This window comes from Canis lupus, chromosome 7, assembly GCF_048164855.1.
Source record: "Canis lupus baileyi chromosome 7, mCanLup2.hap1, whole genome shotgun sequence".
NCBI classification, from domain to species: Eukaryota; Metazoa; Chordata; class Mammalia; order Carnivora; family Canidae; genus Canis; species Canis lupus.
This window is the reverse complement of record NC_132844.1, coordinates 63,705,126-63,730,032: the sequence shown is the minus strand read 5'-3', so window position 1 is coordinate 63,730,032 and position 24,907 is coordinate 63,705,126. Positions and strand designations below refer to the sequence as shown.

Here is a 24,907-nt window from a genome sequence, read left to right as displayed (position 1 = left end):
TTACGTGTCTGCCTTTGGCTCAGGTCATGATCTCAAGGTCCTAGAACTGAGCCCAGAGTTGGGCTCCCTGCTTAGCAGGGAGTCTGCGTTTCCCTCTCCTTTTGCTCCTCTCCCTGCTCATCTCTCTCTCTCCCTCTCAAATAAATAAATAATAAATAATAAAGCTTAAAAATTTTTGGAGGAAGCAGAGATTCTGAGTCTCTGTTGGTTCTGAATCAGCTCTGTCCCAGCTGCATTACTTTCTTCTGACTGCTATAACAAATTAGCATGTAGTTGGTGGTTTAGAGCAAAGTTTATTCTCTTACAGTTCTAGATGTCAGACTCACTCCCTCTGGAGACTCTAGGGGAAAATCTGTTACCTTTATCTTTTCCAGCATCTGGAGCTGAATTCCTTGGCTCATGGTCCCTTTCTTTACCTGCAAAACCAGCTGCATAGCATCTCATGGCTTGTTTCTCTTCTGTTTTCAATCTCTCTCTGCCTCCTTCTTATAAGGATATTTGTCATTGCATGTAGAAACCACCTGGATAATCCATATGATATGAATGCTTCACTGTGGATTCTTCTTAGGGCAGGGGAGGCGGGAGACAAAAAACAAGTGGAGAGACAAGGTTAGTAGGATAGGATAGGGAGAGAACTATTTACCAGTTGGCCAGAAACCAGATCACTAGAGGTAATTAAATTAAGGGGTATTAAATATCTTAAATGAGCCCCTAAAGATGATCTTGTGGTCTTACCCAGTATCCCTACTCTTTGGGCCCATCTGAAATGCCACCAGTTGCATGAAACCTTTCTAGATTCTCCCCTCTTCCTCCAAACGGTAGGTGACTGTTCTTCCATTTGATTTTTGTCACTTTTATCAGACCCTTGGAATGCCAGTATTGTGCAAGACCTCACAGCCTATTCAGTTTTGGTTGTACACTGAAATCTCTATATTATTGGCAATCTACGTGAACACTTATAGTGCTGGGAAACTTTCTAATTTCCTGACTTGCCTATTTCCCTTAAATGCCTCTTTGCCTACTAAAATTCTTACTTGTATTGAGCAGAAATGTGCCTCTTTCTGTCAATACACTATGATGAATGTTATCCAGGCCATGCACACTACTCATGATTATGGTTAAGAAAATACCTCCAGGAGCTCACAGCCTAGAATATGGCTCTGATCTGGAGAGTCCATGGACAGATTTGGAAGGGAACTCAGAACTTGAATGTATCATATTGTATATATGCATATTTTTCTGGGAAGAGGGGACTTTTATCGCATGCTTAAAGAAACCCATGACACTAGAAAGATAGAGAATACACATCTGGAAATCACCCTTCTAAGATATCATCCTATTGGACCAATTTTTAGCTCCTGGGACTATGCATCTAGCCTCTCTTTCATTTGAGAGACTTAACACAAGTTCACTCTGCTTCAAGGTAAACAGCAGAAGTTATTGCCAATCCTTCTGTAGAACAGTATGTCAGTCATTGTGTCATTTTAGTCTGTCTTCCCAAATACAATTTGGTTGTCTAAGTGCTAGTAGCAGATTGTAGCTTTGAAAGATAGCTATAATATCTCCCATTTCACTTGTTCTTCTAGAGCAGTGCTGTCCAATAGAATCTTCTGTAATGAAGGAAACACTTTAAGTTCTCATGTGGCTATTGAGCACTTGAAATATGGCTAGTGTGAATGATGAACTGAATTTCTACTTTTAGTTTTAATTAATTTAAATGTAAGCAGTCATGTGTGGCTAGCAGCCACTGTGTTGTTCAGTGTTGTTCTAGAACCTTGCTTCCCCCATCAGGAAGTAGAATTAATTCTCCACTTACATCTGGGTGTGTTTATAATTGTCTTATAACCAATAGAATATGGCATAAGTGATGCTGCATGACTTTTAAGACTATGTTTGAAAAATAAGATGCAACATCCACCTTACAACTTACCTCTAGTGATCTGCTCTCTGCCTGGCTGGAAGATACTTCTTTCCTATCTCCCCGCCCATTCCTATTCTCTTCCCCATCCCTCTTGTATCCCCTAGCTCCCCACAAAGAGATCCAGGACAAAACTTGTAAGCAACCAAGATGTCCTTCAGGAGATGAAGGGATAAATAAACTGTAGTACATCCAGAGAGTGGAATATTATTCAGCACTAAAAAGAAATGAGCTACTGAGCTATGAAAAAGACATGGAAGACACTTGAATGGGAATTATCAAGGGAAAGAAGCCAATCTGAAAAGGCTACATACTATGTGATTCCAACTATGTGACTTTCTGGAAAAGACAGAATTATGGAGATAGTAAAGACATCAATGTGCCAGGGGGATGAAAAGGCAGAGTGTGGAAGATGTTTAGGTCAATTAAACTACTCTGTATGGTGTTATAATGATGGATATTTGTCATTATACATTTGGTAAAATCCATAGGATGTACAACACCGAGCATGAACCCTGTTGTTAACTATAGACTTTGGGTGATTTTGTTTCAGTGTGGGTTCATAAGTTTTAACAAATGGGGGATGTTGACAGTGGAGAAGGCTGTGCCTGTGTGGAGGAAGGGAGTATATGGAAAATCTGTTACTTCCTATTTAAGAGCAGTTTTAGGTTCACAGAAAAATTAAATTTTTATTTTAAAAAATTCACAAAGGATTTCTGACCACATACCCCACTTCTTTGTAGTAAATAGGAGCTTTGAGTATCCAGCCCTCTATACTCATTCCAATCCCTCCCCTATCCTATCACTATCTATGGACATTCTTTGCAAATTTAGACACTTTAATTTTTAAAAAAGATTTTATTTATTTATTCATGAAAGACAGAGAGAAAGAGAGAGAGAGAGAGAAATAGGCAAAGGGAGAAGCAGGCTCCATGCAGGGAGCCCCGATGTGGGACTCGATCCCGAAACTCCAGGATCATGCCCTGAGCCAAAGCAGGTGCTTAACCACTGAGCCACTCAGGCATCCCTAGATACTTTAATTAATCAATGAAATTGAAATATTTGAGAAAATACTGTTTCAATGATTTATATAATTTTTTTTGTGGGGGTCTTCTCAGGATATTCTCCATTTGCCTTTCCAGACCCATTCCCTGACCCTCCCTACCCTTCTCTGACTACTAGGAGACTGTCCTCTACTATTGCTTTGATAGCATCACTCAGGCACCCTTGTCTCTGGTTTCTAAATGGATCTGGTCAGTAGGAGGTACAGCAGGATATTGGAAAGTAGAAGGAGAGAGATCAGAGTATTTATTTCCCCATCTCCCTGCCTGTTTTGCTGTGGTTTTAGCTGGTGTTATATAGCTCGTCTGCCATGAGTCCAGCTCTTACCAGGCCCCCAGTAACACTATTTCTAACCCTCGTTCCTTCAGGCTTGGTGGGAAGAGGGTTGGCTTTCTTGTTGGTGGTCATGGATACTCAACATCCCCGTTGGCTACATCTAAAGAATGTTCTCTTTAGTAAATATCCCTTCAAAAACTCTAGCTAAGAGGATGCCTGGGTGGCTCAGTTGGTTAAGAGACCGACTCTTGGTTTTAGCTCAGGTCATGATCTCACCATTGTGGGATTCAGCCCCAAGTCAGGCTCTGCACTCAGCATGGAGTCTGCTTTAGATTCTCTCTCTCTCTCTCTCTCTCTGTCTCATAAATATATGTACACACATACATACATACATTATCCAGCTAAGTATGTTGTGTGTTTCTTGCTGGTTCCATGACTGATACTGGATTCAAGGATTTCTCCCTTCCACAGTACCCTAGATTCACCTTTGTTAACAGTGAGAATTATAACAGAGTGACATCATTTATTTATTTATATGCCTTCAGCACTATCAATCCCTTGAGAGCTGATGCTCTCAAATTCAAACCATCTATAATCATAGTACCTTGCATGTGTTTAATGCACAGAAAATTCCCAATAAATGAGCATTAAATGGTGTAGTCCATATCTTTGACTTGGCTTTCAAGTGAAATGGCTGTATCAGTCAGAATGGATAGATTGTGTGGTTTTAACAACCCCAACATCTCCATGGCTGAGAACCACAAATATTTCTCATTTGTGCTACACATCCAGCAAGGGTTAGCTGGAGATTTTCTCATAAGCATTGTCCTCACCCTTGGTTCCAGGCTGATGGGGCAGCTAATATTTACATAGAACACTGGTGATTGCCAAGAGGGAAAGAATGTGATAAAGAGCAAACTACTCTTAGGCCTTTTTCCTGGAAATGCCACACAATGCTCTGCTTCAAGCAAGTCATGTGGCCATATCTAATTTCAAAGGGAAAAGAAGTTTAGCCCTCCCACAGAGAAGTGTGTATTGGCAGAACAGTAAAAATCTTACAAGGAAGAAAATTCCCTCGTGCTCTAATATATCATCCAGCTTTTCCATTCCCATGACAACTTTTCCTTTTATTCATCCCGGTTACTTCCATTGCATACTGAAAATGGCTATGATGTCCTTACAAGTCTGCACAAGTCAGCCGTATGTATCCCAGAGCTTTGAAGCGCTGAATCTAGCACTGTCTTGTTTAGAGTCTGGTATTAACAAAATTAGGAGGAGAATCTGTAATACCTTTTTAATTCAGTGGTTCTCAAAGTATGGGTTTTTGAGGCCAACTATTTTCATAATACTGCTAAGATATTATCTGCCTTTTCCACTCATGCTCCAATGACTGTAAAGAGGAATTTTCTACTGCCTATCTGATTGTAATTTCACATCAAATCAAATGCAAAAGTGGGTAGGTGAATCCAGCTGCCTATTACTAAGCCCATCACTAAAGAAATCTAATGTAACACAAGGCCACTTTTCTCCTTAACTTTTTGAAAACAGTTATTTTAGTAAAAGTGTTATGCTAACATACAATTTAATTTACTGATTTTGTTATTTTTAAATGAGTCAAATTTTTAATTTTGTTGTTTTAATTTCTAATATGGTAAATATAAATTGATGTACCAAATAGATATTAAATAGATATAACACACTAAAGCAAAAATTCTTTGGGGTCTTTGATACTTTTTAAGAGTATAGGTAGCTCCTGGCAAAATGTTTGAGAGTTGCTGCCTTAATATATATTCCCTCATCTCTTGCAAACCCAAAGGCATCCTAGCAGTGCTTTATGATTGCTCTGTGTTTACATTATCCTCCCCAAACCACTGAAAGTGAAATAAACTCATGCCAACTCCCTTATTTCCCTAGGCTCCTGGAGTAGGCTGTTTTGCTAAGGGGATAGTGGTGGGATGATGGCTTCAGGGGTCCTAACAGATCAGGTTCAATGCAGCAGCCCCACATTAAAAATCAACTCAACCCCATGCTTCATGTTTAACATCTACCATTTGGTCACTTTCTCTCTCCATGTCACTTAGGAGTCATAAACTTATCTTCATTTTTGTTGGGACAATTAGGTCATATAATGTAATGTGTCAGCAAGTGCTATACTTGTTATAGTATTGTTTGGGAGTAAGGAGTATCTTACTAGTTAATAGTAAGTTAATAGTAGTAAATAAGGAGTATCTTACTAGTTAATAGTAAGTCAGTCTTAAGGTCACTGAAACCATTCTTTCCTCACATGAAATAGATTAGAGATTGATTCCTTTGGGTTTATTAAGCCTCCAGGGAGTGTTTATTAGCATTAGGTAACCCCTGCAAGGGATTTGTGGGTCTATTATAAGCTGTGAATACCTCAAGTTAGTTTATTTTCTAAGAATGGGTAGTCAAGAGCAATAAAGAAGAATGGAGGAGGTATAACAACTAACTGGAAAGATTGAGAAGGCAGAGGGATTGCCCAGAATGTATGGGTACTGAGCCCTGAGACCCTTGATGTATAGGGAAAAGGAGGGCCAGGAGGGCATTGAGAGCTTTCTGAGATCTGCCCAGATCTTTGGTAGACTGGCCCTTCATGCCTATTCTGAAATCACCCTGAACTATTTCCCCTCCTAACCTCCTTATAAGTGAATATTGCTTTAAATAGGCCCATATATTCTTAAATACTCCATACTTTAAAAGATGGAGCCTAGCTACCCACCCCTTAACTGTGGGCTGAACTTAGAATTCTAGCAATTGGAATATGGCAAAAGTGATGGTAGTTCATCAAAGACAATGTGGTTTCCTCCTTGCTTTCTTTCTTGACTCACTCCCTCTAGGAGAAGCCAGTTGCCATGTTCTGGGCAGCTCTTTGGAGAGGCCATCATGACCAGGAGTTAAAACCTCCCACTGATAGATATGAGTAAATAAGGCCTCCAAACAACAGCCTTGTGAGGGAGCCATCCTGAAGGCAGATACTCCAATCCCACGGGAAGCCTCAAATGACTGCAATCTCGTGTGATACCCAAGTCAGAGCCACTCAGCTGACCATTGCCAGATTCCAGACTCTCAAAACTGTGTGAGATAATAGATATTTGTTGTTTTAAGCCAAATGTAAACATGGGTAACTTGTTACATTGCGATGGATGATTAGTAAGTGTGTAAATTCTTCCTATGACTTACTATCTCTTTAAAGGTATCGCCTGCCTCCACTGCAGGAAAGGTATGCCCTTTGATATCTGGATTGGTGGAATTCCAGGCTATTTATTCCCCTTTGCCCCGTCTTACCTAGGGGATCCTTTTCTGCCTCTCTCTGCCCTGTGCTTTGCTTTCAAAGATTGGTTCCATGGCTTCCCTTGCCCTCAGGTTTCCATTCGGTTTTCATCTATGGAAAGCACAGTAGGGCAGCAGAGAGCAGGATGAGAGAAAGGACATCTCTAGATGTCTACCCCTGTAACTCCTTTCCTTCCCACCAGGCCTAGGGAGGCACAAGATGATTTTACACATGACTTTATCTTACTCAAACCTGTGGAGTTGAAGTTCACTGTTTTAAGGCCAATGCATTTGGAAGAAAAGCAACTCACTCTTGGTTTCTCCTTTAAATTAGAAAATAGCCCCAAATTCCCCTAAGACAATCAAATCCATTTTTTTTTCAGGCTTGATCCCTCTGCAAACAAAATCAGGTTGCGTTGTCTGGATTATGTGATTACTATTACATCATCAGGGTGGAGATGTAAAACAAAGAATATCGAAAGGCTAACGTTTCTGGAAACACCTCAGAAGTTCTTCCTGCTTACTTGAGAATTGGCTGGGCCAAGAAATACCATGTGACATATTCCCCTCCTGGAGCAGTCGGGGAAGGGCAAGTCTCTGTGAATAAGGCAGGTGGGGAACTGGAAAGAGCCCTAGCTTGGCAATGGGGAGCTCTGACTGCCAGTCCTCACTTGCTGCAAGTTCACTGCCTGACCTTGGGCAAATTACTTAAATTTTCTGGTTTCCTCATATGTCACAGGGAAACTTGCCTGTCTTACCTATTTCACAGGATGGTGGTTGTGAAAAATCAATTAAATCGGATTTTAAAATATACAATGAAGCACAAAGAGATTAAGTAATGAGCCCAAGAAAATGTAGCTAGTAAGTGGTAAAGCTGGAAATTGAACTCAGGAAGTCTGGCTCTAGAATCTGTGCTCTTAAGCACCAACTTCATTAGTGCCCTTGCTGCTGTTCAGTAGTCTGTTCAGTAAATTCTCTGATCATCCCTTAGCTCTCTCACCTCTGTTCTCCTAGGATTCTGTACCATATTCTATGTTGTCTTTCAGAATTGTATAGAACATCCAAAAAGGGCAGGAAGATAAACTAATTTTGAGTTAGAAGAACTTTATATCATATCCAAGTCAAAGTCCAAGTAAGAAAGTCTATTAATTATAAATGAAGAAAATAACATTCCCTCACTCTTTTTTAAAGAATATTATGGAGCTAAAATGAATGAGAACACAAATCCAGAATCTTTTATCTGAAGGCCTAGGGACCAGATAGGTTTTGGAATTCAGAAATGTTTCAGGGTTTTGAAAAGTCACAGACTCTAAGTTATATACACTTTATGTGTATATGAAAGTATATGAATATGTTACATAACACAGGATCTAAGGAAGTCTTTAATAATCAAACAATTGTTCTGCAAGAAATTAGGCATTCCAGATAAATGGAATAATAGTTATAAATGGTCCATGGCAGTAGGTCCTGTTTTGCTGGCAAAGTATGAAAAAACTTTGTTTCCAGAAGCAGTTTGGATTTTGAAATTATAGATAAATAATTGTGGATATGAGGTAATACAGAACTGGGACAAGGGTAACTGAATAATAATCCTTATAATGTTTCAACAGAGGGAAGAGTACACACTCACCCTTCTAATTCTAGTTCCCTCCTTAGGGAAGACGATAGGGTTCTACAGCTCTGTTTCCTCCCTCGGTCAAGATCAAAGACATTATTTTCCTCTTGAGGTTTGGTAGACTGGGGCAGTCCATATACTATGCAACACTGACCCTAAGAAGAAAATCAAAGTTTTTGCTTTGCGTGGGGGATATCTCCTATTTGCACCACCAGACCCTGTCTCTAGCTTCTCGACCTTGCTCTGGGCCATAGAAGGCCAACTGGTATAGGTAACACTCACCCTCTGACTTATGATTGGGTTTGTCTAATGAGAAACTCTGGTAGGAGATCAGAGTGGGAAGAAGAGTGGAATCTGGGTGCTGGTCCCTCAGTTCTCTATGTGACTATCCTGAAAGAGTAAATTGACTCTCTGTATGGTCTGTTTTAAAATTTTTCTGGTACAGGGCACCTTTGTGGCTCAGTGGTTGAGCGTCTGCATTCAGCTCAGGACATGATCCTGGGGTCCTGGAATCGAGTCCCACATTGGGCTCCCTGTAGGGAGCCTGCTTCTTCCTCTTTCCCTCTTCACTCTCCACCCTTTCTCCAAAGGTCAAGAAGGGAAGAAAAAAAGGAAGTGCTGAGGAAAGAATAACACCAAGAAGGCTGGGGGCACCGGGGTGGCTCAGACAGTTAAGCGTCTGCCTTTGGCTCAAGTCATGATCCCGGAGTCCTGGATCAAGCCCTCATCAGGCTCCTTGCTCAGTGGGGAGTCTGCTTCTTCCTCTCCCTCTGCCTGCTGCTCCCCCTCCTTGTGCTCTCTGTGTCAAATAAACAAACTCCTTTTAAAAACTGAGAGGGCTGGAAGAGACTGGCAGTGCCTACTAGGTCATCTTGTGTCCATGCTTGCTTCTAGACTGCATGGTCACAGTCCGGTAGCCAGCCACTTCTTGGCGGTGTAAGGTTCATTGCTCACCTTTAAGGCAAATTGTTTCCCCAGCTCCTAGCACATGGTGCATGATCAGTAATTATTGAGGAACAATGACGGTACAGGTACATGCAAGAAAAGAAAGGTCAAGTCACTGGCTTAGCTATTTTGATATAGAGTATATAGAACTCAGTCAGAAAGGAAAAATGTAGTAAGATGATCTAACAATGGGCTGTCTACATCCCTCCCTACCCTTCTACAACAAAGGATCCAAGGACAGAGTGTTGTGATACTATCTGTATCTCTCTTTCTCCTGTCCCTAATTCTGACCCCCCCCCCATTTCAATAATAGAACATGGGGTTGGGAAATGTTTTTTATCTACAACTCAGTCAGACCTCTCCTACCTCCACAAGGATTAATCTCCTGCTAGCACAGTGCATTTTTTTATCTACCCTGTCATGCCTGCTTTGAGTTACATTTCAAAAGGCCCCCTTTTATTATCTTAGCTATGTGACTTGGTGAAGGAGTCATGGGTGGGGTAGTGTGGCAGACAATGGGCTGATGCCCTACCCCACACTCCCTGGACCCTTCAGCATTTATAGGAGATGTAGTTTTCAGGTCCAGCACAGTGAATTCTTCCCACCTGGAGTCTGAGGGTTTTCTCAGATGCTAAAAGAGCTTGCCTGACAAGAGTGAGGGTGCAAGTGTTGGTGGGGAAGATGCCTCCTTAATTAGAGGCTTTCCTAATTAAGAGGGCATGGGCTTCAATGGATACATGTCCAGGGGAACCACTCTGAGGCCTGGTGCATAGCCTTGCTGATTAGTTCCACCTTTACTGTCTTTTCTCCCTTCCCTTGCCCCACTTCACTTGTGCTTCCAGGGTTCATCTCCCAAATATACTAATTGTGCCTAAGTACTCATCCGAAGTCTGTTCTTGGAAAAATCTGAACTACAACAGTCGGAAAGGGAAAAAAAAATCATAGTTGTTCTTTCTACCTCTTATTTACCTCTCATTTATTCTCCTGACTGAAAGCTGGCCTCTGGAGCACCCGGGTGGCTAAGCCAGTTAAGTGTCTGCCTTTGACTTAGATCATAATTCCAGGGTCCTGGGATTGAGGCCTGTGTCAGGCTCCCTCCTCAGCAGGGAGCCTGCTTCTCCATCTCCCTCTGCCATTTCTCCTGCTTGTGCTCTCTGACTCTATCTCTCTGCCAAATACATAAAATCTAAAAAAGAAAAGAAAGCTGGTTTCTGTTCCAGCCACTTTGAAACTCTAGATACTGCCAAGTCCCATGATTCTAGCCTGTCATACTTGAGTTCTTGGTAGCAGTTGACTGACAATTTCCTCCTTGGAGCATCTTTCTTTTCTTTCCTCTTACCACTGAGCATTTGCCATGTTCTCAAAGATGCTTCCTCCCACTTCCCCATGTCCCTTAAAGCTCCACCTTAATTCTCCTCCAGTTCCTACTTGTCATACTCTCTGGGAGGACCCATCAACTTCAGTGGCTTCCCATTATAACAAAGGCCAGTGAGGCTCCAGTCTATGTCTCCTGCTCAGGCCTCTGTGTTGAGCCACCTCTCTCTCTCTCTCTCTCTCTCTCTCCCTCTCTCTCATATGCAAACATGCCTACTAGGTAGAAACCCTGTCCCAGCTGAGCATGCTCCCAACTGAAGTTGTTGTAGTAGTACATTTTCCCCCCAAGAAATCTGGTAGAGAAGGATAGAAGAGAGATGCGGACATGGGGACACGAGGAGGTGGGGTTGAGAAAAGTTATGACTATTTTTACATTGGGAAACACTATAAACTGGATGAAAGGCAGGTGGAAGGAACAAGTGGAAAGAAAGAAGGCAAGAATACAGGAGAAGCTGAGTTTCTGAACAGGTGGAGGGAAAGACTAGAATAAAGGGGTAAGATAGGTTCAGATTCAAACACTTGCAGGTGATGGCATTCCTGCTATTGGCCTGTTTCCTCCTTGAACCAGGAGGCAAGCTTATTTGCTGGGGTTAGAGTGAAACGGGGGATTTGAAAGTAGAGGTAAAATTTTGGAACGGGGCACAAGTGAAGATGCAATAATAGAAAGCTCAACACAAAATGGCTTTAAAAACAATGAGGAAATTTACTGATATAACTTGACAGTCTAAAGGCAGACCTGAACAGAGGTATAGTTTGACCCAGAGGCTCAGGATTCCACCTGTCTGCTGTGATTCATCTTGTCCACCCTGCCCCTGTGTTTCAACAGTTAGAGACACCATACCCACACTATAATCCCCCAGAGAGAGGAGGTCTCCTCTGCGGCCCCTGCAAAAGAGACAAAGCTTATTTCCCAGAAGCCCCTCCGATTCTCTCCAGGTGTCTTATTGGCCCAAAATGGGTGGTGTGCTCATCCATGATGAGCCAATCACTCTGGCCAGAGAAACCCAAGAGCTGATTAGCTTAAGTCATCAGAACCCAGTCCTAGAAATAGAAATAAGGGGAAACCACCCAAACAGTATCACTGGGAATGGGGACAGGAAATTTCCTCAAAGGAAAGTCTGGATGCTTTGGGGAGAAAAAGGGGGAGTGGATGCTGGGAAATCAACAAATGTCTATCATAGTTTATTTTTGAGGAAATGGGAGAAGCAGCTGTTGAGAGAAGGTATGCTTGTGCTGAGGTTCTGATGAGTGTGGAGCAGAGAAATTTGTAGTGGCTTCATGCTTCATGGTTTTATGATTGTCTGAAGCAGCTCAGAGTGGGCTGGTGGTAGGAGGGGAGAAAGTGAACAAGGAGATTGATTCAAAGTTGGAGGTTTGCCAGGTACGTGTAAGGACAACTGGGCAAGATCTGAGTTGAGGATAATAGAGTGGTTGAAGTGATGGATGGGGAAAGAAGGGAATTTGGAAAGAGGCTGATAGATTAGGGTAAAAATGGAGTGCTTCAGGGACTGAATGTTCAGATTAACTCTGAGTGGGAGGGATGGGAGAGAAGAGTGGGGGGTGCACACAGGAGACAGCAAGCAAGATATAGTGAGCTAGAGAGAAAAGCTAATGAGCAAGGTTGAGGGTAAAATATTTTAAGTCGCTTAAAATTCAGAGGAAGACAGTGATGGTAAGGGGTTTCCTGGGTTCTATTTTCTGAATGAACACATCATGATTCACATGTGACAAGTTATCGTGGGCTTGATGGCAGCACAATAAACACCTAAAAGCCCAAACCAGCCTCAGAAATCTGAGGAATGTCCCTGGGGTTTCATCTCCTTGGTTGTCATGTCCTTTAAATCAGACCGGCTGGGCCCTTTGTTTGATGGGCTCCTGGGGGCTATTGGTCCTATTTCCTCTTTGCCTTCAAAATTGAGTCCATATAACTCTGAGACCATTTCGCAGTTTTCCTTCAACCAAGGGCTCTGGAAAAGAGTTTATTCTTTTTCTTCAAAAGATGGGTTAGAGCACCTTGGCTCTTGGGACAGAAAGAATTGAAGGGAGGATGCTAGGGAGCCAACACACTGTATTTTTTTTTAAACACTCTGAGCTAAGGAGATCTGCACAGTACAATTTCTATAGAATAAGCAAGTGAAAAAAAGATTTAGATGGAATCTGAAGTCCTAGTTGACCAGCTGGCTTGATCACTGACATGCTCTGAATTAAACCCAGTTATTTAAATATATAGACAGACCCTCAGTTTCTACGTATGTACAATGAGTTTAATTATGGCTTCATACCTGGGATCAGCAAACTTTTTCTGTAAAGGGCCAGAGTGTAAATATTTTAGGTTTGGCGGGTCTTGCCGTCTGATAGGAGTACTGACTCTGCTACTCCAGCACAAAAACAGTACAGAAAATATGTCAATGAATAAGCATGGCTGTGTTCAATATAACTTTATAAAAACAGGTGGTCACAGACTTAATTGTAACATGTGAAACTAAACTCTGGAAGATAACACAGGACAAAACCTAGGACACTTTGGGTGTGACTATGGTTGCCACAGAGGACTTAGATACAACACCAAAGACATGATCCATGAAATAAGTAATTGATGAACTAGACTTTATTAAAGTTAAAATTAAAAATTTCTCCGCTACAAAAATCAATTAAAAGAATGAGAAGAAAAACTACAGACTGGGAGATGTTTGCAAAAGAAATATCCAATAATGAACAGCTATCCAAAATATATAAAGAACAGCTATCCAAAATATATAAAGAATTCTTTAAAAATCAGTATAAAAACACAAAACCCAATTTTAAAATGAGCCAAATATCTTAATAGACAACTCGTTCATTGCTGGTAGGAATGCACAATGATACAACCACTTTAGAAGATCATTTCCTGATTCCTGCAAAACCAAAACTTATTATACAATCCAATGATCACACTCCTTTGTTTACCCAAGAGTTGAAAACTTATGTCCACACAAAATCCTGCACATGAATTTTATAGCAACTTTATTCATAATTGCCCAAACTAGGGGGCAACCAAAATGTTTCAGTCCATGAATGGATAAACAAGCTGCGGTATATTCTTGCACTGATTATTCACTGCTCAAAATAAATTATCAAGCCATGAAAAGATATGGGGGAACCATAAATATATATTACTAAGGGGAAGAAGCCAATCTGAGAAGGCTACATATGATAGGATTCTAACCAAATGGTATTCTGGAAAAGGCAAAACCATCAGTGGTTGCCAGGAGTTGGAGGAGGAGCAGAGAAGGGGCTGGGGAAGGATGAATAGGCAGAGAACAGCACTACTTTAGGGCAGTGAAAATACTCTGTATGATATCATAATGGATATGTATCCACAGAATATACAACACCAAGAGTGAACCATAACTATGGACTTTGGGTAATTAGGACATATCAGTGCAGGTTTATCAATTGTAACAAATGTACCTCTCTGGTGTGAGATGGTGATAATAGGGGAAGCTGTAGGGGGAAGGAGGCATAAGAGAAATTTCTGTACCTTCCCTTACATTTGCTGTGAACCTAAAACTGCTCTTAAAGTTTTAAAACTGGTAGCAGGCAGGATTTGACCTCTAAAGTGTAAAAGGGGCTGTGGGAGAGAACATGTAGCTCATTTTCTGGGGTCTCTTTGACCTAACTTTAGCCACTAATAGGGACTCATCACCTCTCTGGCCTAAACAGACCTCTGACCTAGATATTTCTGGGAGGCCCAGGGTTTGTCTCAAAGATGCTAATACATACAGCACATATTTCCCTCATGTTCATCTCCCCCACCTACACCTATATGTTAGTAAGGAAGGCCTGCTCTGCTCTTTAGACGCCCCCACCCTTGCACCCAGTGCAACCTTGTACCACTGGATAGTGGCACCATATGCTGCCAAAGATTACACTATGTTCATAGCTAATAAGGTTAAAAGCCTCTCATGTTGTTAACATCTAATAGAAGGCTCTTTAAAAGAATAATAGGTAAACTAGTATCCCCTTGGGCCTGGTGTAATGGGGGAGGAGTTTAAGTTGGAGTTGGCATATTTGGCTAGACTATGTATTGCTAGGTACTATAAACTTTTATCAAGCCACTAAAAAGTCATTTTTTTTAAAGATTTTATTTATTTATTCATGAGCGACAGAGAGAGAGAGAGAGGCAGAGACACAGGCAGAGGGAGAAGCAGGCTCCATGCAGGCAGCCCGACATGGAACTCGATCCTAGGTCTCCAGGATCATGCCCTGGGCTGCAGGCAGCGCCAAACCACTGCGCCACTGGGGCTGCCCTAAAAAGTCATTTAAAAAAAAAAGATTACAGAGCACAAGTGAGCAGAGGCAGACTCCCCGCTGAGCAGGACCCCCCCCCCCCCCCGCCACACTGCCAACATGGGGCTCCATCCCAGTACCGTGGCATCATGATCTGAGCCAAAGACATATGCTTCACCAACTGAGCCACCCAGGCATCCCCAAAAGTCACTGGTTTTTCATTTATGTCATAATTTGATGCATATTGGGGCTGGAAGAGGAGAATCTCTGTTCTACATAATTATTCAATCAATTGAATTATTGCAGTTATTGATACTGAAATATTGTAATTATTGCAACCCATCATTCAACTTCATTGTCTTTCTCCGCATCCAACCAGTGCTGTAAAAGGGTGGGAAAAGAGGGGGCATAGAGAGTTGTGTGAAGAGATTTTTCTGGGCCATGGGCAGCATCATTTCCATCTAGGTTTCATTGGCCCACTCATTCATATGGCCATACTTAACTGCAAAGGAAGTTGGGAAATGTTGTCAAATTGTGGATCTAGACAAGAAGCAAAGATTTGTTGAACATACATATAAGACTATGACAAGCTGGGGACAAACTAGGTAGCATTACGCCTCTACTCAAATACTCTTCTCAGGTGACAACTGAGACTGAATTACTGTTAGGACACAATTTTCTGTGGGTCTCATTGTCTGAGCAAAGGCACTGACAAGCATTCTGGGCTATCTTCTCACCGGTTGTCCTACAAACATCCTTGGAAGACAGAAATAGTGTCTCCCTCCAGAATAGAGCATGCATTTGTTTGTTTGGTGTCCAGGATAATAAAGATAATGTTTCCCTTTAAGGCAAAGTTTCAACACGTTTACTTGCAAGTCCCTTCGAAGACTGGAATTTCCTAAGTTTGGTGTTTCTTAGGAGCTCAGGATTCACCGGAGCCCAGACCTGCATTGTCCCAAAGCAAACCTAGAGCTCATATTGCCTGCTGTGCTATGAGTAAAAAAAATCTCTTGTCTAAGCATTCTGTGCCTTCTGCAAGCAACCATCAAACTGTGTCAGACTATCTTTCAAGTAAGGTAAAATCTCAGACCCTTCACAGTTTTTGAGAGTTACCTGATCAAATATACCATGGTCAACACCTAGTAGATACCTCTGGCTCCTCAACCATCTCTAGCCTTAGGGAATATCAAGTAGTAGACCTGGCTTAGGCTTAAGATGAACACTCTGTGCTCAGTTAAATAAGATGGTATCAGAGGCAACTGTATAAACTATGAAACTCCTAGGAACATGTAACCTAAAATCAGGGCCTCAACATTGTATAACTCCAAAATACTGTTCATATCATAGTCTCTGAATATGCAATGTGGGTGCTCTATTACAATATTTCCTTTATCTAACATCATCTGTGGTAAAATACACCATTATATTAGGTACCATTGCAAAAGCAAAAAGCTGCCAATGGTTTAACTATGACAAAACTCTTGTCATTTTTATTCTTTTTTACTGTATTTATCAAAAGAGCTGTTTTACACTTAGATTTATCCTTATCAACCTCGTATTTACAAAGGGAGAAAATAACTACTCCTATTCAACATTACACGGGAGGGTCTAGCCAGTGCAATAAGGCAAGAAAGAAATAAAAGAACAATTATAAAAGAAATAGCACTCTGTTTGCAGGTGACATGATTGTCTACATAGAAAATCCCAAAGAATCTAAAAATAAGTTACTAGTGCATTTATTCTGGTTGGAAGATACATGGTGAATATATAAAAATCAATTTTATTTCCATATACTACCAATGAGCTAGAAATTTAAAAAGATGCCATTTATGATAGCACCAAAAAAGCTCATGAAATATTTATAGATAAACCTTGCATATATTTGTTCTATGCTTAAAACTATAAGACAGTGGTGAGAGAAATAAAGATGACCTAAATAGAGATACTATGTCCATGAATTGGAAGATTGTTAATACATCAATTCTCCTCAAATGGATCTCTAAGTTCAACACAATCCTCCAAACCCCAAATTTTTAACAGGTTTATTACATTTTTTGTAGAAATGGAAAAGTTGATGCTAAAATTTATAAGAGAGAGACGCAGGGCAAGATGGTGGAGGAGTAGGGTCCCCAAGTCACCTGTCTCCACCAACTTAACTGAATATCCAGAACACCTACGAATTCGACCTGAGATTTAAAGAGAGAACAGCTGGAACGCTACAGAGAGAAGGGTTTTTGCTTTTAACAAGGTAGGAAGGTGGGAAAAAAATAAAAAAATCAAGTGGGGGAGGAGCCCCATGAGGAGCCCAAGGTGAAAGTCTCCAGGATAGGAAAGCCCAGCCCGGGAGAAGCAGGAACTTTAAAATTTGCACCGGATTCTTCCCAGACAGAAAAGCGCTCAGCGGGGAACTTGGGCAAGCTCGCAGAAGGGGCAGTGGAGCCTCCAGTATCCTGGGGTCACTAACACAGGAGGTGCCCGGGGGGGAGAGCACCCGGCAGGGCCTCGGGGAGAAGCTGGGGGTCGGGGGTCTCTGGGTGGAGGGGGCTGCGCTCTGCTGCTTTCGAGAGCTGTGGCCGCCGAGCGCGATTCCAGCAGGGCAGGCCCAGGATCCCAGGGCGTGGGGGACACAGCCCAGGATCCTGCGCTCCCCCCGGGACAGGCAGAGGCGGGAGGGCACAGGACAGCAAGGATGCTCCTGCCACCAGGTGGCCCCGAGCTGTGCAGATCAGCACACCCACACGCCCCAGAGCATCCAGGCCAGTGCGGACGGGGAGCTGTGGTAGTTCCTGCGGGAGCTGACTCCAGAGCTGGAGACCTGGCCGCCGCCAGTGTTCCTTCTTGTTTCACCTTGTGCCTGGGAGGGGTGGGGCCGCCAGGGAACGGAGGCCTCACAGGGTAACCAGCTCCCACTGAGCCGTGCACCTGGCAGGGTGCGGGGCAGCTCCCCCAGGTGCACACACCTGAGAATCAGCACAGCAGCCCCTCTCCCAGAAGACCAGCTAGAAGGACAGGGGAAGAGCAAGTTCTTGACCAAGCAGCGCTGGAAATCTCCAGGGGAAGTAGAGGGATTTACAGTATATAGAACTAGAGGGTAACCCTCCCCCCACCCTTTCCCCCTTTTCCAGTACAATTCATTTCTATACCAGACTAAAAATTTCCAATTTTTCTCTTTTCCCACTTTAACTACAATATTTTACCACCTCATTTTTAAGTTTCTTCCTTTTTGACTTTCATATTTCTACAATTACAGGTCTTAGATTTTTCCACTTCTAGATTCCCTTCAACATACTCCATTTTGGGAGATATACAAGATATTTTTTGTTGGTTTGTTTTCTCTGCCTCATTTTGTTCTACAATGGTGGAAGTTAATACCTTCTAAAACATGGCCAGCATGCATCCAGGCAAGTGGTATGCCATGCCGGTTCATTCTGTGAGATTATATTCTCTCTTCATTCCCATTATGCCCTCCCTCTTTTGTCTCATTTATGTTTTGGTGGTCAATGGTGGGTCTCTCCACAAGTATTTCTGGTTTATATAAATTTGGGACTGATCATCTTCTAGCACACAGAACTTAATATACTCAGAGCCAAGAGGATCATCCTCTAGGACCTCTCAGACTACATTTTCTGTCCACTACAACTTCATCACCACCACCTCCCAGTCCCCCCCACCTTCTTTTTCTTTTTTTTCCCTCTTTTTTTCTTCTTCTTCGGGATTCTTGGCTTTTTTTTTTTTTTTTTTACTACTTTGTTTTAAAATTTGTTTTTCACTTTAGTGGTCCTCTTGTTTTATTTAATTCTGATCTTTGTTTTCAATTTCTGGTCTCTGACCTTGTCAGAATCATCTAGGGTGAAATTTACTTAGGTCGTGGTTGGTATTCTTGACTCAGTCCACTCATACAGCCACTCTGCACTGAGAAAAACTAACTAGAAAAAACTCCTCACCACAAAAGAGTTAATCAGAAACAGTACTCTCTGCCACAGAGTTACAGAATTTGGATTATAATTCGACATCAGAAAGCTAATTCAGAAGCACAATTATAAAGCTACTGGTGGCTCTGGAAAAAAGCATAAAGGATTCAAGAGACTTCATGACTGCAGAATTTAGATATAATCAGGCTGAAATTAAAAATTAAATGAGATGCAATCCAAACTGGAGGTCCAAATGACGAGGATTAATGAGGTATAAGAAAGAGCGAGTGATAAAGAAGACAAGTTGGTGGCAAAGAAGGAAGCTGAGGAAAAAAGAAAAACAATTAAAATACCATGAGGAAAGGTTAAGGGAAATAAATGATAGCCTCAGAAGGAAAAGTCTACGTATACTTGGGGTTCCAGAGAACACCAAGAGGGCCAGAGGGCCAGAAAGCATATTTGAATAAATCATAGCTGAGAACTTCCCTAATTTGGAGTGGGAAACAGGCATTCAGATCCAGGAAATAGAGGTTCCCCCCCCAAAAAAAAATCAAAACCATTCAACACCTCAACATTTAACAGTGAAACTTGCAAATTCCAAAGATAAAGAGAAAAATCCTAAAAGCAGGGAGAGATCCCTAACTTATATGGGGAGAACTATTAGATTAACAGCAGACTTCTCCACAGAGACCTGGTAGATCAGAAAGGGCTGGCAGGATATATTCATGGTACCAAATAAGAACTTGCAGCCAAAAATACTGTATCCAGCAAGGCTCTCATTCAGAATAGAGATAAAGAGCTGCCAAGATAGGCAGAAACTGAAAAGAATATGTGACCACCAAACCAGCTCTGCAAGAAATATTAAGGGGGACCCTGTAAAAGAACATCCAAAGAATCCAAATCCACAAAAACAGGGACTTAATAGGTATTACAATGACACTAAATTCATATCTTTCAATAGTAACTCTGAACATGAATGGGCTAAATGATCCCATCAGACATAGGGTTTCAGACTGGATAAAAAAAGCAAGACTCAAGAGACTCATTTTAGACTAAGGACACCTCCAGCCTGAAAATGAAAGGTTGGAGACCCAGTTACCATTCAAATCATCCTCAAAAGAAAGCTGGGGTAGCAATTCTCATATCAGATAAATTAAAGTTTATCCCAAAGACTGTAGTAAGAGACTAAGTGTGATATAGTGCTCCTCTTCAAGGGTCTATCCAACAAAAAGACCTAACAATCATGAATATTTATGCCCCTAATGGGGGAGCTGCCAAGTATATCAATTAATAACCAAAGTAAAAATACTTAGATAATACACTAATAGATTTTAATACAGCACTTTCTGCAATTGACAGATCTTCTAAGCACAACGTCAAAAAAAAAAAAAATAAGAGCTTTAAATGATACACTGGCCCAGATGGATTTCATAGATACATACAGAACTTTGCATCAGAATGCAACTGAATACACATTCTTTTCAAGTGCACATGGACCTTTCTCCAGAAGAGACCACATACTGGGTCACAAATCAGGTCTCAACAGATACCAAAAGATTGGGATTGTCCCCTGCATATTCTCAGACACAATGTTTTGAAACTAGAACTCAATCGCAAGAAGAAATTTGGAAAAACTCAAATACATGGAGGGTTAAAGAGCATTCTGCTAAAAGATGAATAGGTCAACCAGGAAATTAGCAAGGAATTAAAAGGATTCATGGAAACTAATGAAAAGATACAACCTTTCAAAATCTTTGGGGTACAGCAAAAGCAGTCCTAAGAGGGAAATACATCACAATACAAGCATCACTCAAAAAATTGGGAAAAACTCAAATACAGAAGCTAACCTCACACCTCAAGGAGCTGGAGAAAGAAAAGCAAATAAAACCTACACCAAACAGAAGAAGAGAGTTAATAAAGATTTGAGCAGAACTCAATGAAATAGAGACCAGAACTGTAGAACAGATCAACAAAAGGAGTTGGTTCTTTAAAAGAATAAGATAGGTAAACCCCTAGCCAGCCTTATTAAAAAGAGAAAAGATTCAAAGTAATAAAATCATGAATGAAAAAGGAGAGATCACAATCAATACCAAAGAAATACAAACAATTTCAAAAAAAATTATAAGCAACTATATGCCAATAAATTAGGCAATCTAGAAGAATGGATGCATTTCTGGAAAACCACAAACTACCAAAACTGGAACAGGAAGAAACAGAAAACCTGAACAGGCCAATAACCAGGGAGGAAATTGAAGCAGTCATCAAAAACCTCCCAAGACACAAAAGTCCAGGGCCAGATGGCTTCCCAGGGGAAGTCTATAAAATGTTTAAAGAAGAAATAATACCTATTCTATGAAAGCTGTTCTGAAAGATAGAAAGGGATGGAATACTTCTAAACTCATTTTATGAGGCCAGCATCACCTTAATTCCAAAACCGGACAAAGGCCCCACCAAAAAGAATTATAGACCAATATCCCTGATGAACACAAATGCAAAAATTCTAAACGAGGTACTAGCCAATAGGATCCAACAGTACATTAAGAAGATTATTCACCATGACCAAGTGGGATTTATCCCCTAATGCAAGGTTGGTTCAACACTCATAAAACAATCAACGTGATAGATCATATCAACAAGAGAAAAAACAAGAACCATATGATCCTCTCAATAGATGCAAAGAAAGCATTTGACAAAATATAGCATCCATTCCTGATCAAAACTCTTCAGAGTGTAGGGATAGAGGAATCATTCTCAGCATCTTAAAAGCTATCTACAAAAAGCCCACAGCAAATATCATTCTCAATGGGGAAGCACTGGGAGCCTTTCCCCTAAGATCAGGAACAAGACAGGGATGTCCACTCTCACCACTGCTGTTCAACATAGTAACTAGAAGTCCCAGCCTCAGCAATCAGACAACAAAAAGAAATAAAAGGCATTCAATTGGCAAAGAAGAAGTCAAACTCTCCCTCTTCGCAGATGACTTGATACTGTAAGTAGAAAACCCAAAAGACTCCACCCCAAGATTGCTAGAACTCATAGCAATTCGGCAATATGGCATGATACAAAGAAAAAAAATATCAATGCCCAGAAATCAGTGGCATTTCTACACACTAACAATGAGACAGAAGAGAGAGAAATTAAGGAGTCAATCTCATTTACAATTGCTCCCAAAAGCATAAGATACCTAGGAATAAACCTAACCAAAGAGAGAAAGGATCTATACCCTAAAAACTACAGAACATTTCTGAAAGAAATTGAGGAAGACACAAAGAGATGGAAAAACATTCCATGCTCATGGATTGGAAGAAGAAATATTGTGAAAATGTCTATGCTACCCAGGGCAATTGACATGTTCGATGCAATCCCTATCAAAATACCATGGACTTGTATTTCCCTAATGGCAAGTGATGTGGAACATTTTCTCATGTGCTTGTTGGCCACGTGTATGTCTTCTTTGGTGAAATTTCTGTTCAGGCCTTTTGCCCATTTTATGATTGGATTGTTTCTTGGCTGTTGAGTTTAATAAGTTCTTTATAGATCTTGGATACTAGCCCTTTATCTGATATGTCATTTGCAAATCAGGGAAATACAAATCAAAACCACAATGAGATACCACCTCACATCAGTGAGAATGGGGAAAATTAAGACAGGAAACAAATGTTGGAGAGGATGTGGAGAAAGGGAAACCCTCTTGCACTGTTGGTGGGAATGTGAACTGGTACAGCCACTCTGGAAAACTGTGTGGCGGTTCCTCAGAGTTAAAAATAGACCTGCCCTATCCCAGCAATTGCACTGTTGGGGATTTACCCCAAAGATACAGACAGATGCAGTAATACGGCAGGACACCTGCACCCCAGTGTTTATAGCAGCAATGTCCACAATAGCCAAACTGTGGAAGGAGCCTCGGTGTCCATCAAAAGATGAATAAAGATGTGGTCTATATATACAATGGAATAGTACTCAGCCATTAGCAACAACAAATACCCACCGACTACTTCGACATGGATGGAACTGGAGGGTATTATGCTGAGTGAAATCAGTCAATCAAAGAACAACAATCATATGGTTTCATCCATTCAGTGAATATAAAAAATAGTGAAAGGGAATAAAGGGGAAAGGAGGGGAACTGAGTGGAAAATATCAGAGAGGGTGACAGAACATGAGAGACACCTAACTCTGGGAAACAAACAAGGGGAAGTGAAAAGGGAGTTGAGCAGGAGGTTGGGGTGACTGGGTGATGGGCACTGAGGGGGGTACTTGATGGAATGAGCATTGGGTGATATGCTATATGTTGGCAAATCAAACTCCAATAAAAAATATACAAAAAAATTATAAGTGATAATAGCCAAAATAATTTTGAAAAACAAGAACAAATTTGGATGACTTACACTATTTGATTTCAAGATTTACTATAAAGCTATAGCCATCAAGATAGTTTGGAATTGGCAAAAAGATAGTCAAGTAGATCAGTGGGACGGAACAGAAAGAAGACTCATTTTCAATTGATTTCTTTTAAAGATTTTATTTATTCATGAGACACAGAGTCAGAGAGGTAGGCAGAGAGAGAAGCCAGCTCCATGTAGGAAGCCTGATGTAGGACTTGATTCTGGGACTCCAGGATCACACCCTGGGCAGAAGGCAGACACTCAACCACTGAGCCACCCAGGCTTCCCTAAATTGATTTTCAATAAAAGTTGAAAAGCAATTAAATGGAGAAAGTTTTTCAAGAAACAATGAATTGGGTATTAGCCCATACCTTACACCATATATAATAGTTAACTTGAAATAGACTATACATTTAGTAGTAAAAACATAACCTATAAAACTTCTATAGGAAATATAAAATCTTTGTAAGCTTGAGTTTGGCAAAGATTTCCTAAGATACAAAAAACATGAGCCATAAAAAACAGACAAAAAACAAAAAAGAAAACGACAAACTGGACTTCATAAATATTAGAGTGCTCTTTGAAAGACACTAAGAAAATGAAAAGACAGGACTCCGACTAAAGATATTTGCAAAATACATCTGATAAAGGATGCCTGGAATATATAAAGAACTCTCATAACTCAATAAGAATATAATCCAATTAAAAGTGATTTGAACATGCTTTTCATCAAGAGATCTGCAGATAGCAAACAGGCTCATGAACAGATGTCCAAAAACCATTAGGGAAATGCAAATTAAAACCACAGTGAGATACCACTACAAATGTATACAGTGGATACAGTATTTTTTATTTTTTTATTTTTATAAATTTATTTTTTATTGGTGTTCAATTTGCCAGCATATAGAATAACACCCAGTGCTCATCCCGTCAAGTCCCCCCCTCAGTGTCCCTCACCCAGTTACCCTCACCCCCGCCCACCTCCCCCTCCACCACCCCTAGCTCGTTTCCCAGAGTCAGGAGTCTTTCATGTTCTGTCTCCCTTTCTAATATTTCCCCACTTATTTTTTCTCCTTTCCCCTTTATTCCCTTTCACTATTTTTTATATTCCTCAAATGAATGAGACCATATAATGTTTGTCCTTCTCCGATTGACTTACTTCACTCAGCATAATACCCTCCAGTTCCATCCACGTCGAAGCAAATGGTGGATATTTGTCGTTTCTAATGGCTGAGTAATATTCCATTGCATACATAGACCACATCTTCTTTATCCATTCATCTTTCTTTTTATTTTTTATTTTTTTTTATTTTTTAAATTTATGTATGATAGTCACACAGAGAGAGAGAGAGAGAGAGGCAGAGACATAGGCAGAGGGAGAAGCAGGCTCCATGCACCGGGAGCCCGACGTGGGATTCGATCCCGGGTCTCCATGATCGCGCCCCGGGCCAAAGGCAGGCGCTAAACCGCTGCGCCACCCAGGGATCCCTCTCTCATGCTTTGTTAAACATTATTTGACCATAAAGTTGAGAGTCCGTTTCTGGGTTCTCTATTCTGTTCCATTGATCTACATATTTTTGTGCTGGTAGTATACTGTCTCGATGATCACAGCTTTGTTTTTTTTTTTTTTTTTAATTTTTATTTATTTATGATAGTCACAGAGAGAGAGAGAGAGAGAGAGAGAGAGGCAGAGACACAGGCAGAGGGAGAAGCAGGCTCCATGCACCGGGAGCCTGACGTGGGATTCGATCCCGGGTCTCCAGGATCGCGCCCTGGGCCAAAGGCAGGCGCCAAACCGCTGCGCCACCCAGGGATCCCTCCATTCATCTTTCGATGGACACCGAGGCTCCTTCCACAGTCT

General features: G+C 41.2%; 1 long non-coding RNA gene across 1 annotated transcript in view; it reads right to left on the bottom strand.

Moving 5' to 3' along the window:
* Positions 1-251: 251 nt before the first annotated feature.
* Positions 252-24,907, bottom strand: part of LOC140636347 (uncharacterized) — a 147,927-nt gene continuing 123,271 nt past the window's right edge. The window contains exon 3 of the long non-coding RNA XR_012033617.1: positions 252-560. This is a non-coding gene — a long non-coding RNA (uncharacterized lncRNA). The remainder of the gene's footprint in view (positions 561-24,907) is intronic.